The sequence below is a fragment of the Macaca fascicularis genome, chromosome 9, assembly GCF_037993035.2.
Source record: "Macaca fascicularis isolate 582-1 chromosome 9, T2T-MFA8v1.1".
Taxonomy (NCBI): domain Eukaryota; kingdom Metazoa; phylum Chordata; class Mammalia; order Primates; family Cercopithecidae; genus Macaca; species Macaca fascicularis.
In genome coordinates this window covers 116,228,193-116,238,653 of record NC_088383.1, presented here as the reverse complement: position 1 = coordinate 116,238,653, position 10,461 = coordinate 116,228,193, and the positions used below count along the sequence as shown (strand labels likewise).

The 10,461-nt window shown below is 38.6% G+C and overlaps 1 protein-coding gene across 8 annotated transcripts in view; it reads left to right on the top strand.

Moving 5' to 3' along the window:
* The window catches only part of SORCS1 (sortilin related VPS10 domain containing receptor 1), a 591,779-nt gene that overhangs the window by 1,913 nt on the left and 579,405 nt on the right, over positions 1–10,461 (top strand). The window lies entirely within an intron of this gene.

The window sequence follows — 10,461 nt, the reverse complement described above, 5'->3', positions numbered from 1 at the left end:
TCCAGTCTGTGAATGAGCGGTTGTTCTCTGGCATGGTCAGTCTCAGGAAAATCAGATATATCCCAGTGACAACAACTCCCTGTTCTCCCCCATTGCCTGACCTCCTCTAATGAAGAGCACAAATAAAGACTTAACATACCCTTTATGAAGGCAGGAAAGGGATTGCTCAATTCCAGGAGGCTGGATTCCAGGGGACTTAGGATGCAAGTCCATGAGCTTTGGTCATATCAGGAAAGGTTTTAGATTTTCAGAAAAGCTTGCTTGTCTGCAATCTGAGGGAGCTATTCCCATTGAAATTGAACCTGGAAACTTCAGTGAGTAGAAATAATAAAGAACCAGCTTTGATTCTAATAACTAACAATGATTTTAAAGTGTGGAAACTTCTCCAGGCATAGACAAGAACATAAAAACCAAGGATGGGTAAAATGGGGGAAAAATTTTTCAAGTTTTACAGCTTCAACCAGGTAATTGAGATTGTAGTGTTTGTAATATGCACAATCTACACATTCTGGTACCTTTCAGAACGTTTTCCGTTGTGATGTAATTCCCAGAAACCTTCCCAGAGAAGTGCCACTTTAGTGAGTTGTGCTCATTGTCAGCTTTTAAATGAGAGTTGTGAACATTTTAAAATGCTAGTCTGTCATCATGAATTCCTTGGGTACTTAGATATAAATTGTATTAAGGCAAATCATGATAGATAATATTTAGTATTGATTGATGTATCTGTCCTGAGAGAGGTAGCAGGGTTTTCCCTACAATTCCTCCTTCATGACAGAGGCTGTGGTTTTATATGGTTCTCAGGAGTGGTTTGATCAAATAAATGAAGCTGAAATTCTTTCCATTCAAGTTCTGGAGACCCTTGCCCTCATCCCTTGCCTTAACTATTTTATCTTTCATATCATAGCCACTAAAATTAATCCTCTAATTTGAACTCAAATCTTCTTAAACTGATTGAATAACTTTCACACTGCTTTAAGTGATAAACTCAAAGCTTCTGGCTTTGAGGGGAGATTTTAAACACATCAAACATGTTAGCTCTTGTTGTATTAAGAAGTAAAAGACCTTGGACTCAAAATGTTTCTGGCTTTTAATGTAATTCAAGCTGTAAAATATCACTCACCCATTAGACCTCTTTTTTTTTTTTTTTTTTTTTTTTTTTTTTTTTTTTTTTTTAAGCTCATCTCTTGAAAGATCTTGGAAAGAAAGAGAAAAGTAGAATACATCTTTGGCAAATTTTTAACCTCCATTTAGGAAATGGTGCCAAGCACTGCCAGCATTAAAAAATAATAATAAATGCTGCTTATAATTCTAGTAGGGCTTGTTAGGGTCAGGGCATTGAACATGCAGGCAAGTCTGAGATAATGTAGGAAATAAGGTGATAAGTGTTAAAGTTTTGATCACTCAAATCATGTTAACTAATGAGGTGAGATTTCTGCCCTCTGAAGTCTCTTATTCCATAAAGACGTCTTCTGACCCAGTCCCTGCTCTGGTCATCACACACAACGGTGTTTCTTCTTTTTCTTTTGTAAGTGTAGACATACAGATAGTGGAGAAAGAGAAATAGTCTTTATCTGTGTCCTCCAAAACAAAGCTAGTCCTACGTATCTGGACCAGACTCAGAGAAAGTTTAAAATATTTTTTAAAGGAAAGAAAGCATAAATAAACTTTTTTTTTGGCAGTTTTGTAGAATGCAAAGCAGAGTGGAGACCTGAATTCTAGTTCTGCTTATTTGTGGTTAGACTGAGGCAAATTGTGGATTTTTCCATCTCTAAAGTGGAGGCTATGCCAGTCAGATTAACTAGAGAGAATTAGGAGCCAGGCTATACCTAAGAGGGCAGCATGACTTTAAAGCCTCATACACTTGTTTGGGACTCTGAACAGCACTTCACTTTACCCCAGAGTGGGAAATCCACTAATTTAAACCCGAGGGCCAGATTGGAGTGGTGGGGGGCATGGGGGACTCTTATCTTTTCACATTTAGGTGTCCTCCACTATAAATCTGCCTCCAAACCCATTCAGGGCCACAGGCAACACACATCCTGTGAAGCCCTCTCACCTTTAGCAAAAAGCCTTTGCTAAGAAGAGTCTCTGATTATGACAACACCTGCATTCAAGGTGCAAATGCATGGTAATTATAGGCTGCCTGTCAATCTGGTGAAGAATTCTGGATGGTTCACTCACCTCCTTCCCTTCTCTTTCCTGCCCCCTCAGCTGTTGGACTTGAGCAGTTGTATAAAGACATGTCTGTTTTGCCTCGTCTGTGGGTGTGATGTGATTCCTCTGTACTGCAGTCTCGATTGATGGAAACTGTTGCTAGAGTTGGTGGAACACCTGGGGGGATCTTCTGGCATGAAAGGTGCTGGGTATGAATCATTTGTCATGAGCTTGGTGTCGTAAGCAAGAACATATTGTTCCCACCCTACTCATCCCAGGCATGCTGTGCCCTGATCTAAATTTATATAGTAATCCTTAGAGTGTTAAAATATATATTTGCCTTTATATGTATGCAGAATGGTGTATGTGTTTATTCCTTATTTCTAAGGGATTTTAAAGTGCTGTAGCATTAATCTTTATAAAATTCTTTGTAGGTAGTAAGTAGATGATGAGTGTTAATATCTCTTTTTCATGTTTTTATGCCAGAGTTAAGTTTAGTATTTCAATTCACCACTCTGCCCCTTTCTCACTGGCAATTATATTACAAGATGTGTTAACAGAGGGTTTTACTTGACTTCTATTTTGCCATGATGACATCTTTAATGTTACACTTCTCATAGCACGTGATGGACTGCTTGATTTCTGTGTACCTCTTTGCTTCTAGTTGTTCTGGGATTTGACATTTACCCTCCAACATTAGTGAATAAATTGAGTCCCAATCTGGGCCAACTTCTGGGATAGATGCCTTACATTCATCATCTCACTTAATTTTTCACAGAAATGTCATGAGTAGGTGTTATTATTGTCATTACATACAGGAAGAAACTGAGGTTCCAGAAGGCTAAATGAATTGCCAAATAGACACAGGGGGTCAATGGCAGAACAGAGACTGTCATCCAGGGTGATCCTGTGCCCAGACTGCACAGAGGTCACTTGTACAATGGACTTTAAAATAGAACAGAAAAACTCAGACCTTTTGGAATCTATATTTTAGATAATCCTATCTTGAGTTGATTTCTGATGATGGTGGAGGAGGATGTACTCTTAGCTGGAAGCTCCATCTTCTTGTAGAAAAGCGAGGACATTAACACGTGCCTGTCACATTGCACTCTTTACCTTAAGTAGTGATTTGGTTGTTCTCTCATCCACCCACCTCTTCATCTTCAGTGAGATGTGGAATCTGCACCTGGTGATTCAGTGAGCAAGAGGTAACCTGCGATCTTTCGTCTTGCAGCTCAGTTGTTCTTCGGGAATAGATTCCTTTTCTAATTTAATGACAAATCTGATATTATAGGCATGTTGGCTATGAATGCTTGACTTGGCTATACATTTTGATACAGTTTTTTTTTTTTGGTGGGAGGGGTGCTGACCTTTTAAAAAGTAAAATGATAAAAGATTTTAGCATTATCTAGCAAGCCTACATAATTCCTTCTCTCAGTACTTAATGCTATATGAATGCTAATGTGGTGTGATTTGGAAGGCAGTGGGTTTAAAATCAGACAGATTTGAGTTTGAATCTTAGTTGTCCTACTAAATCAGCACATTGCCTTGAGTAAGTCACTTAAATTCTTCGAGCCTCAGTCTCCCCATCTAAAATATGAGGATAGTATATCTTCTGGAGGCTTTTTGCTAAAGAGGCGACATCGTGGATACAAAGTGCTTTGTTCATAGTAAATGCTCAATAAATGCGACTTACTTTTCTTATGGGAAGAAAGAGTTCTCTACTGGGAATTAAGAATTGTTGGTTACAATCCTGGCTGTATACAAAAATTATATATGTAGTCATAGCATGTTGAAATGTTGTGGCCTCAATTTCATCCTCTGTAAAATGGCGCTAATAGACTAAAATCCTTTACAGGTCAAAACTAATTTAATAGTTCGTTCATACAGATACTGTGTACCTACCGCATTTACTAAGTAAAGTGCACTAGGAGTGTTGGGCATGCAGAAATGACACAAAGACCTATACCCTTGACCTGTAAGGGAACAAACCTTTTATTTCACAAGGTTCTTCCTTTTTCCTCAGTTCATATGCATATCTATTTAAGGAAAATCAAGTAATTTGAGATCCCAGCAGGCCTTCATTTCAATCTGGGCACGTGGTTTGCAGCAAAACATAGTTTATTAGGTTTGTTGTATTACATCTTCATGTTAAGGAACTTGCTATCTTTGGACCTCCCCGTCCCGCCAAAAAATGCCCTAATGTGAAATTGGAAAGTAAAAATCTCTTCGTTATTGAATGGGATTTTCTAGCAATCATTGACATGAATGTTGACTGTCAGAACTATATCCACATTTTTTAAAAGAGACGCCTTAGAAATTCATAGGATAGGGCAAGAAAGCAGATACACCAATCACATTTATATATAAGAGTAATGATTGCTCCCATTTAGGAGTAATTGCTATGTGTCAGCATTATGCTAAGAGGCTTATACAAATTGTTATATTTAGTTTTAATTCAACAAGTATTTATTGAGTTCCTAATGTTTATCATTCACTGGCATACTGATATTTGTGAAGTGCTACACAAGATGAAAAGAAATAATTCCTGCCCTCAATGAGCTCTTGGTCTTGTACACAAAGAAACTTCTTAAGAGACGGCAGGGGATGTGCATTTTCTGAGGACAGAACATGCTGTAGGAGGTCAGAGGAGAGTTGGACATCTTCTGGCTGGGGTGGCCTTCAAACTGGATTGTAGAGTATGTACTTCAGACAAACCTTGAAATGTAGAGAAGATTGAAAGTAACAGTTGGAGATTATTACAAGGATATTTTTAGCTGAATGGATGTCATGACTAAAGGTTGAGAGATGTAAACCTTCCTCTTTATATCCAGGAATTTAAATTACTTTATTTAAAAACTATGTTTAACTAAAGTTTTAACCTTAGGAATGACTGAAAAATATGAATTAAGCAAAAAATATACACATCAATCTTGTAGTAAATTTGGGTACATTCCAAGCCCAGTAGGAAAATAAAAACCTTTATGGTCACTGAGAGACATGACTGCCCTTATTTGCACATTAAATCTTAGCTGGAGTCATCATCATTTCATTTTTACCTTGACATTTTCCACACACAGTTTTCACAAAAGGACTTTCTTTTGTTTAAGTTGCTGATGAGAGAGATCACTGTTCAGGCTGCCTTGAGGATAAATTGATTTGGCTCCCTGCCAGCTTATATTCAGTCACTAAATGTATGTAAAATATTTGTCCTGTTTTTGGGTATGTCTCAATTACTGTCCCTTATTTTGTGGCTCAAAGGTGTGGAGAAGGCACTTGTGTCTCCTGGAGGGGAAACTGCCAAACAGCGTCTCTGCAGTGACTAAAGGGGATGGCAGAGAAGAGATGTGCTCATTGCGAGGTGAGCCCAGGCTCCATAAAAGTGCAGTGGTTCCTGTTAAGGAGCTCAAACTCTGCTCCGATTGTATGGATGGAGTAAGCAAACAGTTGGCAAGAAGCAAAGGTGGAATCTTACTGTGCAACGTTTAGAATGAAAGAACAGAGCTTATCCTAGAATGTAGATAGGAATAAAAAAAGGACGTGGATGTTCTGTCGGAAATCTTATGTGAGATTTTACACACATATGAAAGATATTGTGTCTATTTCTATAGCACTCCTGAATGTTTTTATACCACTTTAGATCAGTTATAGCCCTTTTTTCTCTTTGCAAAATGATTCAGTTTTCGAAGATCAACACATTACTTCCATTACTTAAGGTATTTTTTCTCACCACAATTCTATAAGATAGGAAAGACAAATGTCATCTACACTCTCAGATAAAGAATCCAAGATGTTCCTATTAAGTAGGTCAGTTAGTGGAAGAAGAAGGTCAAATAACATTTGGTCACACTGTAGGAGTGATTCTTGGTTTGGCCCACTGCTGGCTTGCCACAGGCAAGAGTTAGAACACAGCTGCACCCTAGCTTTGTGGTTTGTCTGAAGCCTATGCACCTGTGTCCATAAGGTTTTCCATTGTGGGAAGAAGAGTGAATAATGGCCGTAGAGCTCCTGAGTTCTAGGTTCAGCTTTTCAAGTTGTTTGTCTTGGGCTTTAAAACAAGTAGCCTCATGAAAAGTCATGCTCTTGGCATTGTTTAAACCTCTGAAGTTCCCTTAAAGAGTGATAATGGGACCTTCTGGAAGAGTGATGATGGGACCTTCTGGAAGTGAGGTTCCTAGTAATAACCTGTCTGCCATATATATTCCACTGCTAATGAACTTCAGAGATGAGACTACTTATGACTGGGTTTATTGCAATAGTGGCTTGGGGTAGAAAGGAGGTACAGCTATCTCTTCCTCTGTTTAATTTTTGTATGCAGATAAAAGCTAGTTAAAAATAATATTAAAGGTGGTCTCACTACGTCTTCCCGTATAGGAAACCTAGAGTATTAATCAACATTTTGGAGCAGCAGTAGTCAAGCTGAAGGACTGCCTGTTGATGCTAATGGGTTTTACTTGCTCAAGGATTATAATTGAGTTACCAGCTATAGCTTTTTCTACTTCTAACTTTTGGGGTGAGAGTGGAAGAAGAGAGCAAAGGAAAGTTTGCTGAACATCAGGGATAACTCTATCTACATAAGACATATTGATTATAACAGATGTCTCCTTTAACAATATTAATATGAATAACCACCAATTTAGTGAATAGCTTCCCCAGAAATATGATCTGGAACATCACCACATGATTTCTCTTGATTCTCACAACACCTTTATAAACTACATATTGTTGTCCTCATTCTAAAGCTGTAGAAGTCAAGCATAAACAACTTGCCAAAGGTTACCCAGCTAGCAGGTGGCAGAGCTGGGATTTGATTTTTGCCCTTTCTGGCACCAAAGCTCCTTCTGCTAAATCATGCTTTGTATGGGTTTATTTTTATATAAATTCATTTTTGAATGGGTTTATTTTTGAGTTTCTTTTTTTTTTTTTTTTTTTTTTTTTTTTGAGACAGAATCTTGCTCTGTCACACAGGCTGGAGTGTAGTGGTGCGATCTCTGCTCACTGCAAGCTCTGCCTCTTGGGCTCACGCCATTCTCTTGCCTCAGCCTCCCAAGTAGCTGGGACTACAGGTGCCCGCCACCATGCCCAGCTAATTTTTAAAGAACTCCACAATTCAGTGCAGATGGGGTGATAGGGGAACTATTGATATGAATGACTTTTCTTGGGGGTCTCCGTTTCACTTCACCCCACTGTCAGGTCAGTGACACTTGACTTGGCAATAACTCGCTCCATGATGCAGTTTGGGTTGAAACCCTCACCTCTGTCCATCTCCACAAGTGGCTTCTGGGGGTTATTAATGTGTGTCATCTTGTTATCCTGGAAGGATGTTTGGGATGGGCTGTTTGGTTTCTCCCTGCTGACTAATGACCCTACAGTGACAGTGTGTACAACGTGTACACTTTTTAAAGAAAGCGCTGATAAGAATCATGTTATCAGACAACCAACTAATCATGTTGTGCCCTGGAACCAATAGATTGATGCCTCTAGTCATCTTTCCCTAACCAGAGTAACGGGAGCTGTTGAGACACAAAATCATGGGCTATCAATCCTTCTGCTCCAGGGCCTTTGGTGGTTTGGGGCTGGGTGGTGGGTAGCTGGGGGGGCAGATTAAAAGTGAAAGATTTTATCCTTACCTCAGCAATTCCCACTGTACATTCTTGATTGTAATCATTAAAGGGAGAAAGGCTATTTTAGGCACATTCAGCACCCTGGTTTAGAAATTTATCGTCTGCAGCCCTGCTTGCCCTGACTTGCATTTTGCTGAAACGATAGAAGAACTCTTAACTGGGCAGGCATGGGCTCACTCATAGGTGCCTGGGGCAGCATTTCTCAAAGTACTGTCCTCATGGGTCCTGCTTTTGAATGCCCTGATGGGGAGAAGGGACCAGGAATCTGTATATTTTACGAACTCCCCAGGAGATTCTTGGGAACACTCAAGTTTGAAAATCATTTCCTTAAGATTTACACATGAGTTTAAGAGTCTGTGGACTTCTTCCATTGTCTGCATAATTTTGTGTTAATATGCTTTACTTTTTCCCATGGAGAGATGCAGCCCACAGTGTTTATCAGCTTCTCAATGGAAACCATGTGCAACAAAGACATGTGGAATGGAAGGCTCTGTAAATCACACGGGACAGTACAGTGCCGCCCAGGTGAAATTTCTGTCATTCAGTGTATACTAAAAAACTATCTTCCATGGCTGTCCACGTAACCACGGGCAAAATATGTCTTAAATGGCAAAAAGTACACATGATTTAAAATATAATTTATTGGGTTAATTGCCGACTCTACTATCCACTAGATGTATGAACTTGTGCAATTAACTTTATCTCTGTCCTTAGTTCCCACATCTGTAAAATGAGGATACTAATGGTATATTTCTTATATGGTGGCTTGATGGTTAACAGAGATAATATAACTTCTTAACGGAATATCTGGCATATACCAAATCATCAATAAGGGTTAGCTGTTATTACAGTTTCATTGATATTAATAGTGCTCCAGTATGGCCTATTAAAATATGGTTGTAATATGACATTCGTGATGTTGTTTCTGTTTCTGCATGTAGGTTCTCTCGCTCCAGTTCTATTTCCTTATATTGAAGATTAGGGCACTGTCCTAATCCTTTTAGCATCCCTCTCAGCATCTCTAGCTGTTTCTACTTAATACTTGCTTACTAAATATTTGCAATTTTATTTGCTATTTCCTTGGGAAAGTTTTTTTTTTTTTTTTTCCGTGTGTTATGGATGACCTGTAACTTTGTACCTGTGTGTTATGGAATAATGAAGTTATTAAAAGGTTGATTATGTAAATATATATTTTTAATTGGAAAACTGTCCACAAAATATCAGAATAAAATATTACAAAATAGTACAAACATAAACCCATTAAGTCAGAGTTTTTTGTCTGTGTTTTTCTCTCATATATCCCAAGTCCCCAGAAATATACCTGGAGGCCAGGCATGGTGACTAATGCCTATAATCCTAACACTTTGGGAGGCTGAGGCAGACAGATCACTTGAGATCAGGAGTTCGAGACCAGCCTGGCCGACATGGAAAAACCCCATCTCTATTAAAATACAGAAATTAGCCAGGTGTGGTGGCAGATGCCTATAATCCCAGCTACTTGGGAGGCTGAGGCAGGAGAATTGCTTGAACCTGGGAGGTGGAGGTTGTAGTGAGCTAAGACGGTGCCACTGCACTCCAGCCTAGGTGACAGAGCAAGACTCCATCTCAAAAAAAAAAAAAAAAAAAAAAAAAAAAACACCTGGAAATAGTAAGGGTTTGAGACAGTTTTTTTTTTTCCAATTATTATGTACTGTAAAATTAAACTTTTGTGGAAAAAAAGCAGGAAAGATACGACTCAAAATGTTTGCCAGTGATTATGATGAATGTTAGGATTCTATGCAAGTTTCTTGTGTTTGTTCATTCTTTTTGTCATTTCTCAATAAATGTGTATTGCTTGAGTTATTTTTAAAAGTCATTTTTAAATGAAAATAAATGAAAGAGAGAGCAAACGAGTTTGTGAACTTGGCCTCATTAAAACTGAATTCCGGGCAACAACTGTACAAGAGCTCACATTCAAGTTGCCTGTTTCCCTTTTAATCACTATTGTTGGGAGACAGTCTGGTGTCCAGGGTTTTTGCAAAAGAGCAAGATCACTCTGTGTCTGTCTCCTGGGTATGCAGCAGCATGTGCTACCAGGCCTCTTGTTTATCATCACCTTTGTTGATTCCAGAGAGAATGATTCATGGTAGTTTCATCAACCTGATTATATATCCCAGAAATTCCAGTGACCTCCATTCACCCAATAAAACAACATATATTTCAGTTTAAAATCTCAATCTCTGTCGTGATTTTGCTATCCATCTCCATGTCATGTAAGTACATATAAATATATACATAATAAATATGTGCACTCTTGTATGTCTGTATACATTCACAGCAACATAAGCACCAATGTACAACATTTAAGTCTCCACTCTTAAAAATGAAATATTAGTATCATAAGGCCACAGTAAGGATGTTTACTGATTGTGAATGCTGACTGGAAAGAGAGCTCTAGAACAAGGAGAGATGAAAAAAAAAAAACAGAGAGAAGGAGACAGAGAGATGTCAATAACACATATATGGAAGACAGAAAATGAATAAGAGAGAGAAGAAAAGAGAAAGGGAGAAAATGAAGCAGGGAGAGGGAGGGAGATGGGAAGAGAAAGAACATAAGTGCATGACAAAGGCAGAGAGAGACAGAAGGAAAGCCAGAAAGCAGAGGCAGATTGAGAAGAGGAGGAAAAAGGAAAGATGAGAGACA